Source organism: Ochotona princeps, chromosome 23, assembly GCF_030435755.1.
Source record: "Ochotona princeps isolate mOchPri1 chromosome 23, mOchPri1.hap1, whole genome shotgun sequence".
Taxonomy (NCBI): Eukaryota; Metazoa; Chordata; class Mammalia; order Lagomorpha; family Ochotonidae; genus Ochotona; species Ochotona princeps.
Window position 1 is genome coordinate 31,695,591 of NC_080854.1, and position 18,639 is coordinate 31,714,229.

The 18,639-nt window shown below is 39.4% G+C and overlaps 1 protein-coding gene across 2 annotated transcripts in view; it reads right to left on the bottom strand.

The window, feature by feature from the left end:
- FBXL7 (F-box and leucine rich repeat protein 7) overlaps positions 1 to 18,639 on the bottom strand; it is a 270,646-nt gene that overhangs the window by 116,665 nt on the left and 135,342 nt on the right. Inside the window, exon 1 of one of the 2 annotated variants that reach the window (XM_058680038.1) lies at positions 2,467 to 2,553. The exons of the other annotated variant lie outside the window; for it this stretch is intronic. The gene's annotated coding sequence lies outside the window, so the exon portion shown is untranslated. Of the gene's footprint in view, positions 1 to 2,466; positions 2,554 to 18,639 lie in introns of those variants that run through there. 2 annotated transcript variants of the gene reach the window in all.

Genomic DNA, 18,639 nt, shown 5'->3' on the forward strand with positions numbered 1-18,639 from the left:
CTGTGCTAGACACTTTTCTAGGAAAACGCAGGGGATGCATTCACAGAGCAGACAGATGACTTCCTCCCTGAGCAGTGTTTCCAGGCATCTGTTTTTTGAGAACAGGGAGATTATGCTCATCAGCTGAATTCTACAATTTTCCAGCTCCCAGGAACATCAGTATCCTTGTTAAAGATGTGTTGATTCCTTTCCCCACACCCTATATTTTAAAATGTTTGAACAGCTTCAAAATTAAGATATATTATTCTCTTTTACTGCCACAGGGGGGAAACACTTAGGAAGTACTTTTAAGATTTTGATTTATAAAAGACAAAATCATTTGTATTTCTCACCAGGGAAATTTTATACATAAATCCCCTCTCATCAAGTCCTTTTGGATGAAAACATCTCTGAAAATAGCAGAAAGTATCCATTAAGCAGAAACTGACTTAAGCAGTCTATCCACACACTTAATAATTTGTTTTTTTCCCCACTGTGGAGTTGCACCAACACGCTGCTCCTTCCTGCCTCGGCAGGGTTATTACCACTGATTTTTATTTGGACTTAATGATAACCCCATAAGGCCACCAGGGATTAAGTTTATTTGTTCTCTGACCTCCAACCCTGGCGCTCCAGTAGGTTTGGCAAATTTGCTTTAAATCCGCAACACTGTAACAATACGCAGGTGCTGGTTTCGTTGTTGTTTTGTTTTCCAGAAGGAAATAACAAATCCTACTGGAGGAACTGGTGCTATAACAACTAAGAGTTTCATTTTCCTTATGAAATTCAAGTTCACTAGACTATATGATATTTTCCTTCCTTTTCACCTCACGCCTTGCTCTTCCAACTAACAGCCACCGAGAACACACAAACCAGATGTGCCTTCAAAGTCTGAAATGTTCAACTTCTTTTTACACCGAAGAACAGCATTTTTTTAGAAAACAAAAAGGGAAATGGAAAGGAAGAAGCTTTAAATCTCCCACAAATGCACAGTGCCAGAACGATTTCTGAGGCATGTAATCTACCCCGACCATCAATTTTTACTTTTCAAAGTTGGAAATTCACATGAGAAATGTCTGAGAAAGAAGATGCGCATATACACCTGTCCACAAACACATCCACTGAATGGGTAAATCCTTAACAAAGTAGCTCTTCTGTCAGTATAAGGAAAAAAACTGCTACTAAAATTAAAAATGCATGTCATTAATTCACAGCGCATCTCACCACGCAGGCCCAAGACTAGCCAACGCCTAAAGAAAGGGTACCGACACACCTCAGCCTTGCATCAATCAGCTAATTTCGTAAAATGGGATCTTTTAAATTAAATTATTGTTGGCTTGATACTACGTGTTTGCATTGAGGATTGTTAAATGAAAGCAGCAATAAGAGTACTATGCCTCTGGCTTATCTGTTTCAGTTCACATTTTTGTATGTCAGTCTCACTGTGAGAATACACAGGTCACATTCAGTTCTGTCTCAAGGAACATATGATTAGCCTGAACAACCACATGCTACATGGCCTATCCATCTGTTGATGTGGAATCTCGTGTGCATCTTTCACTGTGAACAACCGGGGCATTCAGACACATCTGTGACCACCACTGACCACCAAGCACTTGAGACTGTTCTCTATTGTTCAGTTGCTCTCCATTTTTCTACATTTCCCTTTATCTAATTTCCTTCTTATTGGTTTTATTGGTGTACATATTTTAGTTAGCCAATTCAAATGCCTTTTATTAAAAAAAAAAGAATGTGGTTATTTGAGTACAGAATCCGTGGATATGAGATAGGCAATTTGTGTGCCTGTTTCTCTTGACTTGTAAAGTATCTGTTTATTTATTTAAAAGACATAGTTACATACAGAAAGTGAGATTTTCCACCTGTTAATCCACTCCCAACATGGCCACAAAGGCAGGACTGGTTCAGGCAAGAACGAAGAACCTGGAACCCCAACCTAGAACTTTATCTTGGTTTTCCACATGGGCCGACGAGGCCAATATATTTGGGCAACTCTTGGCTACTTTCCCAAATGTAGTAGCAGGGAGGTGGATTAGAGGCAGAGCTGCCAGGACCAGAACCAACCTCCAACACCGGATACTGGTGTCGCAGGCAGTAGCTTAATTTAGAGTGCCAGAACACTGATTCTCCCTTCTGCTACTCAAAAATAAAAATTAAGTAAAGAGGTAAAGAGCTATGGAAAAAAAAAGAAAAACACCCATTTGCCTGTAAGAACAATTCCTGGTTATTTAAACACTTTTATGATTACATGGTATCAGCAATTTTTAATTTCACATTAAAAAATTATTCATCTGATCGAAAGGCAGAGTGACAGAGTAAATGGGGCAGGGGAAGAGAGATCTATCGGTCATTTCACTGCTCAAAAGATCTCAACAGTCAGGGATGGGACAGGGCCAAGCCAAGAGCCATCATCTCCAGGCAGCTCTCCCATGTGGGCAGCAGGACACCTGTGCTTGGGCCATTACTTACTTTCTTCCAGTTGTATCTGCAGGATGCTGAAGCAAAAGAAGAGCAGCTGGTACTTAATGAGCACTCAGATATGGGATGCTGGTGACACATGCAGTGGTTTAATGCACGCTGCCACAAAGGCAGCCCCTACATTATTTAACTTACTTAATTACACATGGAAAAAGGCAGTTAGAAAACCCAGGTAGGGAGATGGATACCCAGAATTCCCCTCTGCTGTTTCACACCCCAGATGCCATAAGGTCAGGCCAAAGCCAGGACTTAGACTCAATTCAAGTGTCCCTTGTGAATGGCAGAAACCTAATGACTTGAGTTATCACTACTGCCTTCCTTCCACTGCATTAACAAAATGCTGGGATGAAGAGAGATTCAAGAACTCAGGTGTGCCAGTGTGGGACCATGTAGGTTAAATGCCCAGCCTCTGATAATGGGACTGAACAGTTCACTGTGTAGCTGCACCAGCAAATACTTGAAAGGCCAATACAGTTAACTGAGTCAGCTGCAAGGTATCTGGGATATTGTCCCTAACACTGCAGGAGATGGAAGGAGGAGTTCACAAGAGCATCTAACATGGATCCCAAGATGCTTGGGGTTGTGGAAAGAGTTGTAGATAAAAAGTTGAATAGTCCAAGTTCTAGGGACTTAGTGCTGGTACCTACATACATCTGTACACAGACACCTGTGTTACCTGGGTCAGCAGGCACCGGTCACACTGCAGTGTTCCTGCAGGGACACCACAGTCACTAGAAAACGATATAGACAATAGCACTGTTATTTAATGAGAAAAACTCTATGTAAGAGAGATTTCCTTCCTGACCAGATTTGGAGAGGGATTTCTCAGCCTCCTCGTTAAGATGGTGTCCAGAGATACAACATAGTGGATTATGGGTGTTTCGTTTCTGGATCAAGTAACAAGCTATTATGACAGCCATCATCAGAAAGTTCAAAAGAGAGAGGGAATCAAGAGAGCTGACTCCAAACGGACAGAAAAGAAGCAATATTTCATCTTCTTAGGGAAAGATTTTCTTGAACAAGAGCTGAGTATTTTCAGAGAGCTGTTTTCCTTCATATAAACACACTGTGGCACATGAGGGGAGCAGCCAACACTTTGTGCTAAACCTCTGGTAGATAAGAAAAAGGCAAATTGCCTGTATGCTAAAAGCTCACAGCAAGACAACAGATCACAACCCATGGGAAACCATTCACTAACCTGCTAGGGCCTAAAATTAGGTGTGCTACATTCTTGACCATAACTTTAATTAAAAAAAATAGTACCACACCTCTGGAATTGTACTGTGTAGTTCCCACATAATCTTTACTACACTATTCCATTCATGATCATAAGCATATCTCTGATTACTCCAATTGTACAAGGAAGGAAAGTAAAGCTCAGTGAATGGTGCCTTAAATGAATTCATAAAACTTAAACAGAGCAGACTGATTCAGGCCATTCGACTCTATTAAGGAGGTGCTGCCTACAGCACCTGCCTCTTTTGTGGAACAGGTGTTTTGGATATTCCATTGACTGTCTCAGCAGTTCAGGACCACACACAGGTACTTGTTATCAGTGTCCTAATTTCAGAATGAATGACATCACCCCAACCTATAGAAAGTAACCAAAGCAGCTGCCTACGGTCATGTTTATGAATGGCCAAAGACGGCAACATACAACAGGATCCATGTCACTTCACACATTCTCCCCAGCAAACCCTTCAGGCATGCTATGTAGCATCAGACTGTAAGCTCCACTCTCTGCCTCCCTCACAGACACGCAGGTTGTCTGAGGCAGTGAGTGGGAGTCCTCCTGGTCATAGTGCAGTTCCCTGATGTAGTTCTCTTTCCCTGGCAAGAGAACTTACGATGTACTCATGGAATTCATAAATTTTATTCAGACTCCATCAATCATTTTGAACCAAATCTCATGCTAACTTATTTCTCTTATAATTGAAGTCACGCCAAATGTAAGAGCTAATATTTATGCTTTTGTCAAGACAAAGGACAGTATTTAGCAGAAACTTCCATGTTTGCCACAATTCTGAAGTGTCTGGATAACTGTATCTGAAAGGTATATGAGTTCTATATTACACTGCATTATCTTGCTAAATGGAACAATCCAGCTAACTGCACAGAATCCCAGGGAAGAAGACAAAAGAAGTGAGTCATCTTAACTCTCTCCAGGTTGAAGGCTAATGCCATAATCCTAACCTTCAACCATCCTTACATTTAAGATGGAATCTCTAAATTGATCTCACACATACAGGGGTCCTGCATCCAGCATTTTGGAAGTTTTAAACTTTACCTAAAAAACTAAGCACTTCAAGTGGATTAACATATGAATAGCAGACAACGCTAAGCTTAATTACTAAAATCACTTCGTTGCTTTCATGTTACTCACTGCAGCCAGGAGAAAACATTAAAAATGTGAACGCTCTTTTTGTAGTAATATTCTCCTGTTTTCAGTTTGGTCATCTATATTTTAGCAGATATACTGACCCTTAATCCTGGTTATTAAGAACAGTAATTGAAGAAGAGAAAATATTCCACATGAACAAATAAGCATATCTGTGGAATCAATGTAAGAGCTACTTGGCTAATTTTGCCAGAACCAACTTTCAAATACTGAATTTTATATCTGGGAAGCAAAATGTTAAAAGTATGGAAAACAAACATACCACAGGCAAAAGGGTTGCTGAGATTCACCAAAGGGAAATGGAACAAGTGAATTCCTCCATCTGCTCATACATTTTCCATGGCATTTGGAAATGTGCTGGACAGAGATAACTTTGTTCAATCCTGAAGTGCGACTTGACACGGCTGTTGTTTCTGGCACCCGAAAGCACCACGCAAGATCTACGAGGTCCAAGGAGCCAGCCAGGAAAAGCTGGCTGTTCATTGCTGTAAGAAAACCAGGGCCGTGGACGCAGCCTCTGCCTCCTCTAAGCACACTCAGGAATTCAATTCACCAAGGAAATCCATCACGTGGAGTTGCTAACAGTAGAGCTCGTGGAAGGAAAAGGCGATCTGTGTTTTCTGTGACAGGTCACACACCACAGAGATGATTAGAAGGGGGCAAGGGGCAGCTGCCAGGGAGCTTATCCTGGCTTTGTTGTCACTATGTCCTAGGCTCACTTTTTTTTCTCATCCGAAGCCACATTTTCCCTTTTTGTTCCCAACCTGAATACTTGGAATAATCCTTTTTCTTTCAACCACTTCCCAATTACAAACAAGAATGGACTCAGTGTGTGGCTCTGCTGGGGTCTGAGCTGCTTACCAAACCTGTGCCTTCCTCCTAGACTGGAAACTCCTGCCGCCTGGGATGCTTCTAGGCACCTCAGCTTAGCAACCTGGTTCACAATACAAACCACTACCCTCTGCTTCATACAACCATGGGGTTTTTGTGTCTATATTACAGGCATCAGGATGCTAGAATATTAATTCTGATGTCACAGAAGTGATGGGTTTTACATTTGCCTCCAGGGCATACACAGCACTGTATTTAATAAGCCCTGCAGAATATCCAGAGAAATATTCCTTTATCAGTTTTTCTAGGCAGCAGTAGAGAACTGTCCCTCTGTCGCTGAATTCACTATGCTTGGGCTAAGGGTGTTCAAGGAAGAGTTTCTCCACAATAAACAAAGTTGTCTTCACAGGAATGTGCATGAAACAAGTCTCCTACAGTGGAATCATTCTATGTACGTTGCATGTGGAAAGCCAAACCAAGGAGGCAAATTAGTAGCCTCTTGTGATGCTAGCATCCCATATCAAAATGCTAGTCAATTGCATAGCAAATTCCATTAAAAAATGGGCAAATGACCTGAACAGGCATTTCTCATAGTAAGAAATATAAATGGCCATGAGATATATGAAGAAGAAAAAAAAAACACTTAAAATCACTAGCTTTCAGGAAATGCACATCAAATCTGCAATGAGACAGCACTTCACTCCTGCTGGAAAGACTACTATTCACAAGAAAGAAGATAACAAAGGCCAGTGGATTGTAGAAAATAGAAACAGGAACTTCTACATTGTTAGGAGAGAAAAAAACCAGTGTAGTCACTTTGCAAAACAGAATAGAGATTTCTTGAACTAGAAATAAGCTTCTCTCATGGAAACTCAGCTTTCATCCCTTTAGAATATGTCATGTTACAGTACAGCACAGGGCTAAGAAAACAGGATCTGGACAAGCCTGTGCCCTGGCAGCAAAGACGCCATTCAGAACACCCAGCTAACGTATGTGAGTGCTTAGGCTCAGTACCTGTCTCCGGATTCTGTCCGTAGTTTCCTACCGAAGCAGGCTCTGGGAGTGAATTGGGTTCCTGCCATCCATACTGGAGCCCCCGACTGTGCTGTTAGTTAGCAGGATCCTGGCTTCAGTCTAACCTGGTCCTGGTTATTGTGGACATTTGTAGATGGAAGGTCTCATTCTCTTTTTCTCTCCCATTCTCTTTCAAATTTCTGTTTTTCAAGTAAATGTGCTAAAAGTTTCAAAAAGACTTGGAAATTAGGCTTCCAACTCAGAAGTTCTCAACTGGTATTACAAAAAAATGGCAGTGGCCAGTGCCCTGGCATAGCAAGCTAATCCTCTGTCTATAACATCAGCATTCTATATGGCATTGCTGCAAGTCCCAGCTACTCCACTTCTGATCCAGCTCTCTGGCATACACCTGGGAAGACAGTGGAGGAAGGCTCCATATGGCAGACCTGGAAGAAGCTCCTGGATTCTAGCTTCAGTTCAGCCTATTACTGGCTGTTGTAGCCATTTGGGGAGGGAATCAGCAGATGAAAGCTACTTTTTGTCTCACTCACTTTGCTTTTCAAATGAATAAATGAATCTTCAAAAAAATAAAAGAAAAGAAAAATACAGGCCCGGTGAAGTAGCCTAGCTGCTGAAGTCCTTGCCTTGCACACACCAGGATTCCATCTGGGTGCAGGTTCTTGTCCTGGTGGTCCCACTTCCCACCCAGCTCTCTGCTTGAGAACTGGAAAAGCAGTCAAGGATGGCCCAAAGTCTTGGGATCCTGCACACATGTGGGAGACCAGGAAGAAGCTCCTGGCTTCAGATCGGCTCAGCTCTGGCCATTATGGCCATTTGAGGAGTGAACCAGTGGATAGAAGATTTTTCTCGTGTCTCCTCTCTCTAAATGTGATATACCTTTCTAATAAAAATAAAACCAATCTTATAAAATATTTTTAAAAGATTCAATGGAACAAGAATAAAATCACAAAAATTAAAATAATCACAGAATATTGAAACTAAAAATAAACATCTCTAAAGATTCACTTATTTTTATTGGAAAGGTAGAGTTTTACAGAGAGAATGAGAGCTGAAGAGAGATCTTCCATTTGCTGGTTCACACCTCAAATGGCCTCAATGGCCAGAGCTGAACCAATCCAATCCCAGGAGCTAGGAGCATCATCCAAGTCTCCAATGTGGATACAGGGTCCTGAGGTTTTGGCCATCTTTCACTTCCTTGCTAGGTCATAAGCAGGTAAGTGGATGGGAAGTAGAGGAACTGAACTGGCCCCCATCGGGATGTGAGGACTTGCAAGTCAAGGATTGGCCAGGTGAGCCATCATGCTGGCCTCTAACATGCTTATTCAACATATGAGACATAATAAAAGCAGTGCTAGGTTAGAAATCTATAACTATAGATGCTTGAATAGACAACAATAAAAAAGTAACAACCAAGTATTTTTGGCTGATTTGCAAAATATGGCAGAAAAAATAACATTACCTGACTAACAACTTAAAAATAGACATAAAAATGGCAAGTGAGGAACTGGAGGCAAAATGAAAAGAAAATATTTTGAGAAGTTTAGCTGTAAAGGAGCCCTCAGAAGTAGCACAGTTGGAAAGGCATGGTTTTAAGAATCAAAAAATGATTATTTCTAATTGTTTCAAGTTAGGAATAATTTGTTGTCTTCATCGGGATAACATAATTGATAAGAACTAAAGAGTGCAAAAAGAGCAGATCTGGAAAGTGGGGGAGAGAATATGAATAATTTTACTTGAAACAGAAATAATTAGAATTTACAATGATTTTCTAAATACGTATTTTGATCCTGGTTTACTGATTTTAGCAAAGAATACTGGCTTTTGTGAATAACCTTACTTTCACACTCCATAACTCCACCTACTTGGGCCTAAGTCTTCTATTGACTTAAATACTCTCAGGTCTCTTAAATTCATAGACCTAAAGGAATTTAGGAGGTCATATCATTTGATAACATGGTTTTACATGGAAAACCAATGCTTTGAAAATCCAATCTGTCTATAACCAGAAGAGGAAATGAAAATTTACCTAGCCCCTATAAAAAATAAAATATTGTGCCTACTTTGAAGACTGTGTGAATGAACATTACTTACACCTTCTATATCAAACTGTTACAATTTCTATAAACTTACTCTCATAAAAAGCAAAATTATGTATCTGAAATTGAAGACAGGCTTTTTGTAAGGAGTGAAATACTCCAGAATTACAGACAGACATCACTGGTCTGCAAGGGAAAGTGTGTTATGAACAATAACTTAGTAATACTACATCTAAAAAGGATTCCTCTTAAATATGTTTCTCACTTGACACACAGTTGCCTTTATTTTACAAATGGCACAGTAAAAGTATCCAACTTGTTAAACAATAAGTTACATCATGAGCTATTTTATAGCATAATGCAATATTGTAGTTATTCCCATAAACCAGTTTGAAAATTAAAAAAAAAAAAAACAGTTTAACACAAGAACTGATGTTGCCATTGTTTCAAAACTGATGAACACTGAATGCTCGACCTGATGGTTCAGATTACAAGAAATAATTTTGTGCCCACAGGATTCAGATACAAAGATTGCTGAATTTATTACATGGAAGAAATAAAATAAATGCACAATTATTATTTAAAACACAGGAAATTTAGAATCTCCTATGATTTTCCAATACTTACAATCCACACATGTTCTTCCAAGGTCTTAAGAACAGAACTGATACAGACAATGTCAGACACTCCAGCACACAAAATGGGAAAAATCCGACAGGGGGGTGGGAGTTTCGAGGGGAATCCCAGCCTATACAAAATTGTACCACATAATTCAAAATTCAAAATAAAAATATATTTTAAAAAAAGGCAGAACTGAAACAGATATTCCATCCCAGATATGGCTTTACAAGGCCATTTTAAGACTGGAGAAACGCCATGGGATTTACTCATCATGCAAGAGGAGCACAAGCTTAAAGCTTCATTGTAGAAGTGAGAAGCTGTTTGTACAATATACCATTGGGGGTTTTCTGTCATTGGTTTCTTGCACCTGATCTTTGAATAGCATTTTTCAGGGAAAGATTTCAAGAAAGTCTGCCAGGAAAATGTCCTGGAAGCAGCATCCCAACCTGGGTTAGGATTCATTTTTCTGGGCGTGAAAGAAAATGCTGTTAAGACCAAATAAATAGCAGTGTTAGTATTAGCATTACAGTTTACCGTTAGCACGCTGTTAAAAGTACAGCACTGGAGTAGAAATGCTAATTTAGACACACGGGCAGCTGAGTGTGCACACAGCCTGTTGTGGCAAAGAAGTGGTCATCACGGATGGAACGGGCAACCATGAACCATGAGAAGCCACTTAGTGGCTTCCCACCTGCCCCACTTCCATACATCGGTAAGCGCACATCAGTGGTTCAGCCTTTACCTCTGAAACCCTCTTTGTTGCTCTCTCTCTCTCCTCTCCAACAGGGAGGCTTCCTAAGAACTTGGCTAAACCTATCCTTGACCTTAGGTCTAAACCACTGCAAGCTACTTTGACATTTATCATTCCTATGGCACGTCGGATATTTCCTTCAGTTCGTCATACAGACTTGAGTCTGCAAATAAACACTCTTCCTTTTTAGAGTATTTTTCCCCACGAAGATAAACACACTCATAAAAGAACAAACAGGCTGCTGGTAGAGGAAAGTAATGTAAATCACCATCCCCAAAGGAACTTTATTCATTCTATCTGAGGTTCTGTGTAACTGTAAGCAGAGTGCGGACAGGAAGCTAAGCATCTGTCATTTGCTGAAAGCAGTGTTAATCGTGGTAAGGAGCAAATTTTGATGGCCGACTGCTCATCACCTATCCATGTAGCTGTTGAGTATTTATTCTTCACAAAATAACAGTACCTGTCTTACATGTCTTCTTTGTTTGCATCACATAACATTGTACACAGATCTCTTGGGCTGGTGTCTGAAACATCACAGTTATTCAACAAGTATCATGCATCACGCATCTTGGTATTTTGTTGGTTGACCAAAAAAGTGAAAGTAGAATGTGCAATGGCCAAAGAATAATTGTCTACTCTTCTAACAAATGATTTGTCATGTCAGAACAAGAGAGGTTTCGAGGGCTAAGCATTAGGGTGCAAAATCCCACGCAAGCCTTCCAACCTCTCACTATTTCCTGGAGAAATGTGTGGAATCTTTTAAAACCTGCCTGTTTGAAAACAGTAAAGAAAACTTTCATATTCAGAACATGCTGCTTTGAGGAACTTAGTAATGCCATCTCCTGAGGTTTAGACTCCATTGTGAAATGTGCTCAATGACAAAAATCTACTACCGAGGGATAATGAACCCAACATGCCTGAAGTCTGAGCTTATCACTGGGCAAAGGCACCAATTCAGAGGCGTCTGGGCAACATCGAATATGACAGTGTTAGCCTTTCATAAGTGGCTTTAAAAAAAAAATCACCTCCTAGTCAGCTGAAATTCTATCTCCTAAAACACACGTTCACAAAATCATTAGGACATCTCAATGTTTAAAGGAAAAAAATGTCATCTATGTTACCTCAACATTGTTAATCTGCACTGATGATACTTAACTTTAACCACCATATTATTTTTCCCTTCGTGGAAAAGCAGTTATTGCTTTCAGCTGTAATAACTTCCAAACAAGGAAGCATTTCCAAATCAAAGACTTCTGACTATCACAGCGCCTGGATGCCTGGCTACATTATTTTATTTGTTTGTTTAATCAATGGTTAGGCATCCCTGAAAGGGTCAAATGCATATGAAGACATATTTATTCAGCTAAGCTTCAGCTGCCCTTGTATGAAAAAATCAAAATACTCATATCCTATAAAAGATAAGAACAGATTATTTATTTTTGTAGCTTTGGGATTTTCCACTTTGGTTTATGTGAGCCCTAACTAATATCCAAACACAAGCTGAAATTTTGCTGTGTTTTTCTTCCCCACTTTTTATTTTGGAAGGTGTGATGCTTCACTCATACAATAATAAGGGCAACACTTCCATACCCAGCTTTGGCCATCATCAAGACTTTCCAACATTATTTTTCTATCACTTTCTTTCTTTTTTAATTAATTAACTTATTTTATTATTTTATTTTCTATGGTACAGTTTCATAGGCATCCATCAAGTTCATAGATGTTCAAGTCCCTAATATTCAATGTTACGGTACTTGTATTTGCATAGGACCCAAGCACACCCTCCCATATAGATAAATCAATCCTGGATCACTAACAGTACCTAATGCTGTGTAAACAACGACAACAACAAAAATAGTCATTAAACTGCATTGTCCAAGAAGGAATAACCAAAAAGTCTGTATTTATTTAACATGGTGGCAAATTTTTAAAAATCTTCTTGTACACAGTTAAAGCTAGGGATAGACTGTATTTCCAAAGAGTATAGGTGATTAGTGAACAACATCAGTGAAAGCCAAGGAGCATCTAATGGAGACTTTTTATCCTTCACCAAATTTCCCCACACTTCTTAATAGTACAGCGCTCTACGCACTCTGATTGCTATGCGAGAACAGGCTAACAGGCACCACTGGGAGGAGTCATGGTTGAATGTGTGGGCCTACTGCCACCACCAAAACTCATACCATGGAACCCAAGACCAGTGTGGCAGGATCAATGATTCAGTGGTGATTCAGATATGAGTGCTGTGCATTCAGGAGTGGGGTCAACATCTTCGTGCAGAGTGTAAGGGCACTGGCTGGGCACTCTTGTCTTTCTACCCCTTGTGTTGTACAAGGAACACCAGTCATCACTTTGTGCTCTTTGCCCCTTCTACCATGTGAGGAGACAGTAAGAACGTATTACACAACAAACAGGCACTCACTATACACAAATCCAACGGAACTTTGACATTTGGACTTTCCATTTTTCAGAAACAAAAGTAAATAATTTTTTCTTTACAAATTACTCGGTCTCATTTTGTTCATTTATGGCAACACAAAACCAAGTAGGAAGTTATAACAATAATTTGGATAAGAGATGATGATGGTTGAGATTAGAATAGCAGAAATAAGTATGGTAGAAAAAGAAATAGCCTAATTCTGTATATATTTTGAAGGCAGAGCCAATGCAATGTGCATTTTTAATGAAGGTGTTAAGACCACAATGCAGTGTCTTAACTTCTCAACTGGACTGTAAATTTCTTAAAAGCAAAATATAAGAATGATGTGTTCACATGTACTTCTGCAGTCTGTGTCTTGGCATCATACGGATAGCAAGCAGGTAACGGATTTAGAACATGTATTTAATCTGCAATCTAAAGTAACTAAACAGTGTCCAGGACCCAACAATACCTTGAAAATATGATTCAAGAACATTTGCTGTTTGAGCCAATGACAAACTATGTGATACGACATCTTCTGGGACAACTCCCAATGTCTATCCCTTGTCAAAAGTCCGCAGCCTGTCAGTTACTGCTGGAAAGCTAGCTATGCTCAACATTCCAATATTCTATTATTAAGCACTGAGCAATACTTTATTCCACAAACTTCACTTAACCTGCTTTCCTGGTTTGAAAACAATAAACAAAATCTCAAAGAGAAAAATGTAATTTGGAGACTTCATGCAAATAGAGCTGAGAATAAAAGCACACTGGATAATTGGCTCACGTTCCTTTAAATGAAAAAGGCAAAAAGATTATTTTATTTGAGGATAATGTCTCAGAGATTTACAAATGCGTGTGGAGATCTGAGAACTGACTATTTATTCCCTAACGAAAAAAAGTAACTAGTGAAAGAAACTCCATACCACTGGGATGCCAAGAAATATGATTTTTGATTTTTGGCATCTGCCCTAGCATGTCAGAAGTCATAATGTCTAGCTACAACATCCAAAAGTGTATTTGCTAACTTTGCAGGTAGCGGAGCACTAGAGTTGATCAGTTTGGAAAGTTAGGCAATGGTAACCCTGTGGTAACCCCGTACACATTCTAAGACAAAAACAAGCAGTGGACCAAGCAGGTGTGTATTGAGACTTGGCACTTGCTTTCACTTCAATTCATATCTTTTATTTTACAGCTGGAAAAATGGGAATCCAGTGATAGGTCTGACTGTTTTCATCTAAACATGGGTCTACCTAGGTTGCCACTGTGTTGAGCACACAGTGTTAGAAAAAGGTGGGGAGACTGGTCATCTTCAGAAATGAGATTTGTATTCTTTTTAGAGGAGACCCATTGCAAGGCACCACTCATGACGGCACACCAACCGAGTCCTTGGACATAAGGACATCTGTAACCCAGAGAAAGGATGGAAGCAATTCAGAAATACATTCTCAATGCTTTGCAAAGATTATTAAAAATAGCTGTCATTCTCTTTAAGTAGAGTATAAACCAAGGCAGTATAAAAGAAACATTTTTATAAGAGCAGATAGAGTATAAAAGCAAATGGGAGAGGATTTGGAAGTATTAAAGGGTAGCAAAGATTGTTGACTTAACAAAGGAATAAATCCCTTGTGACAAAGGCAGGATCGACCATGAAAAGTGGAGCACCTGTAAGTGTACATAGATGAGCACAGTCGCAGACCTGACTTGGTGAACGTGTGCCAATGGGAAAACATTCCCATGGGTTGAACCTTTACCCTGTAACCTTCAGCAGAACTTTCAGAACAGATACATAATAAATATTTGTTAAAGGTGAGCCAAAAGTAAATATTTTAATGTGTTACTTCAAGAACAAGACAAACACTTATTTTTTTTCCTTAGAAACTCTTTACCTAGACAAAAAAGATAGTCTAATGTCTGTGAATGTATTTTGTGGAATTCTGTTGCTGCACTGGGCTCTCCCACTCCTCCTCTGATTCCGAGGTTTCGGATTCCTCACAAAACCTTGCCTCAACCTGGCAAATGCAAAACTACGTCCACCCTATTCTGTCTTGAAAGCTTGTGTATTCCAATGAGACGAAACAACCATATCAAAAACTGGTACAGAACATAAAAAATATGCAATGTGTTTATCCTAAATGTGGTGTGTTTAAAAACATTAGGTTTTTATTCCTTCGATTTTTTTCATAGAGTTGTATAATTTCTTTATCACAAATGAGAGAAACCGATAACACGATATGTGCACAGAGAAAGCTTCAAAGCAGTTTAGGAAAATGACCTTTTAAAAATGTTGCAAAGCTACATGTTACAGGATGAAATCCTGTCCTAATAGTAACCGAATATCTTACAGGAGATTTCTCTCTTAGAACCACATAACAAGCAAAGAATGTTAAAAATGTGTGTGCAGTTTTCATAAACTGTACTTTATAGATATGATAAAGGAGAAAATATATGAATAAATTTTTTAGCTGATTTCACTCTCAGGAGCAAAAAAGAAAAAAACGTATGCATGAGGATCTGTAATTTATAATTCCAAAGGGTTACAGAAGATGCAAACCACTTCTGGATACTGGTGTCGTTTTTAAAGACATTGTGTTCAATCAAGCTACAGTGGTAATAATTTGGAAGAAAACTTAGGTTGTCGGATTACTGTGGCGATTCCCTAGCAGATGGTGACGACTCAAAGGGCAATAGAGAGTGTGAACTTGTTCAGTTAATACGACTGTGGAGTACATGGTACCACTGCATGACACTTTTGCTAGAAGTTAGGTGAATTATCCATGATTGAGAATGTCTAACGTCCAAAACATGTTTTATGAAGGGGATTTGTGCTGTTAAGAAGTCTGGTCAGTTAGAATCTTATGTTCTTAACAGAACAAATGTTTCCAATTCATTATGTTTAAGCATTGCTAAAATGTTTCACAATAATGAGCTGTATAGCTTGATCCTCATGTGAAGCTGTAAGATCAATAATGTTCCTGCTTTCCTTCTTTTTGTAGGAATTCAGCATTATGTAGGACATATTATGAGAGCTTCAAGGAACTTATACGTTGAGATTTTGTAGAATTTAGAAAATTCTCATGAATTTATTAAGTATCACTGGGCATTACCATTTGTGAACCATAGTATAAAGATAGTTAGAGACAGACCCAAAGGAAAAGAAATAGCCGACGGGGGGACCAGAGTAGAAAGGTAGGGAATGAGAGGATAAACCAGGGCAGGTGAGAGAGACAGCTAAAGATGCAGTCATCCAGTCAGGGAGTGTAAGTGTCTGCAAAGATACCACGGCACGTAAGGACATGAGACTAGCCTGAAGTAAAAGACTGGTAAATAGTGCGGTAGGAGAAGCGCTGTAGTAACTCATGGCTGCATGTAGGCATTATGTAGACAGAAGATTTGTGTATTCAGACACCCACCCGGCTCTCCAACACTGTGATGTCAACAACGTGAGGACTTCTGTGTTAATCTAACCAGATTAGTCTTTTCAGCAGAAAGATTTCCACTGGGCACTCCACACCACTACACATATCAGATTCCAACCCTTCCCTGGTGGAAACCCATTGAACCATGTTGCCTCCGTTTTTTTCTTTTGAAGATCTCTCTGAGTGAACTCAAGGCTCTTGCACACATGATTTTCTCTGCCTGCAACAGTGTTAACAGAGTTTAATGGTCACTTCCCTGGACTTCCCTCTTTCTACTGGGATTAATATAAAGAGAGCAGAATTTGTGTAGTTCATAGATACAAGTACAAGAATAAAATATACTTTTCTCATGCCCTCCTATTTGCATTCTTCTTTTAATGCTTTTTTAAAAAAAGATTTATTCGTTTTTTTATTGGAAAGTCAGATTTACTGAGAGACATAGGGAAAGATCTTCCATCTGCTGGTTCACTCCCCAAGTGGCTACAACAGCCAGAGCTGAGCCAATCTGAAGCAAAGAGCTTCTTCCAGGTCTCCCATGCAGCTGCAAGGTCCCAAGGCTTTGAACCATCCTCGGTTGCTTTCCCAGTCCACCAGCAGGAAGCAGAAAGGGAAGCAGAGCAGCCTGGATACAAAAAGACACCCATATGGGATTCTGGCACTTGCAAGATGAAGACGTTAGCCACTAGGCTATCATGCTGGGTCCTCTTTTTTCCATTCTTATAGTAGTATTTCTAATTACTTCATAATAGAATTTAATATGTGAAAAATAAATAGGCCACTGTTTCACAGGAATAGAGACAAGGGCTTTAAACAACAATAAAACTAATGACAAATATTTAAACTTCTCCTAACCCAATAAATGAGAGGCAGACACTGTTGTAGGATCTGCTAATACACGGCAGTACAAGAAAGCTCTGGGTCCTACCCTCAGGGAGTAGGGCTGGCTCTCTTAATCCGTCAGTTCATGCACTTAGAACCTGTGTGTGCCAAACACTGCTGCAGTCAAAGGCACACAACCATAACCAAAAAGAAATTCCTGGTAGAGCAAACTCACAATTCTGTATGAACTTATGTGAGTGCCACAGTAGTTAATCTATAACACTGCAATCACATGTATCTACAAATTTGACATCAAAACACACTAACTCAGGAAAAAATTTGACAACTATCTATTCATGAAAATTCAGTGCCATACACCTGCACATTCTACAGAATTGTAAGAACACAGAATCAAAAGACAGGAGAGGCCTGAAGTCTAAGAATTGTAAATCTGAATCATGGAAGCCAGGTTAAAAAAAAAAACTGAGGAAAATGCTCTACCAGTGTGAATGAACTGCCTGTACATGTTTTATGTCTAGATTACTGGAGAAAAAGAAAGAGAGAGCTATATTTTTGAGAAACAAGGTAAGACAAAACATCCCAGCTAAACCCATAGTCTGCCCTTCGAGTGGGCTAGAAATGCACAGCACATTTCAGACATGTGATGTCACTCACAGAGTATTTTAAGTACTTTAATATGTTGTACTGTCAAGTGACATAGAGTGTTTGGGATTTAAAAAACAGAAACACATAGTATCGTTTCCAGCAGGATTTAACTCCAACTAATAGACGAATCAGAAAGAATGTAGTATGTCTTGACTTGTGCGTTGCCAACAGATGATGAGGAATTTTCTCAGGACTGTAATCCAATTCTTGGATTTGACATCAGCTCAAGTACCTCAGGGTCAGAGTGATCTTCTGTAGTCAGCCATCAGAAGCCCTAGATGAAATGCTAAGTTTCCACCGAAATGATCTTAGAAGAAAACATTTCATATCAAGAAATTTCCTTATATTCAAATGCTCAAATAAATAGGCCAGAATGGCAGGAGTTAGTATTTTAAAAAGTAATAAGAAATTGAGTTCTACCCTTGGATCTTAGAGTTTGGAGTCTCAGAATATCCAAGTAGAGAGGTGTCTGTGCCAGGTTCTCATCATAGCTGTAGGTGAGGGGATTGAAATCCAGGGATCGCAGGGATTCCCAGGCTAAACGTGCATGAAAATTCTGTACATTACTTTGCCCACAACATCACCATCAATGGCAAGCATACTGTAGAACATTCTGTAAATGCAGCACAGCCTCATAATGACACTGTGGGAATGGGGCATGTCTCTTTGAGAAACAAGCTAAAAATACTCCTCTATGAGTTGATTTTAAATTATTCAAGTATCACCCAAGTTTATTTTCCCAGAATGTGTTATCTAAAATGACAAACTTTGCAATAAAAATTAGAAAATTTTTATATACAATCTAAAAAAGTGGAAAAATTAGAAATTTATTTTATATACAGTTTGGTGGGCCTAATGCACTCTTATTAGTGCTTGGGCTAGCATGACTCCATCTACTGAGGAGAGTGTTCAACAAAAGAATACAATCTGTAAGACACACAGACAGTTGACTGTGACCTTCAGCACAGCTACTTCATCCCAGCAACCACGGGCAACTCCACTTCGTATCACAGTGAGGGATGTGTACTCTGAATTATCCTTGTCTCCAAAGTCAGGAAATTGGTTCCATGCAGAAGCCTGTAATTACTGTGAATCAGTCAGGAAATAACATCGATCATATTATCAAGTGTGTCTATAAGTCTATAACAAAGAGCATGTCTGGCTTCAGT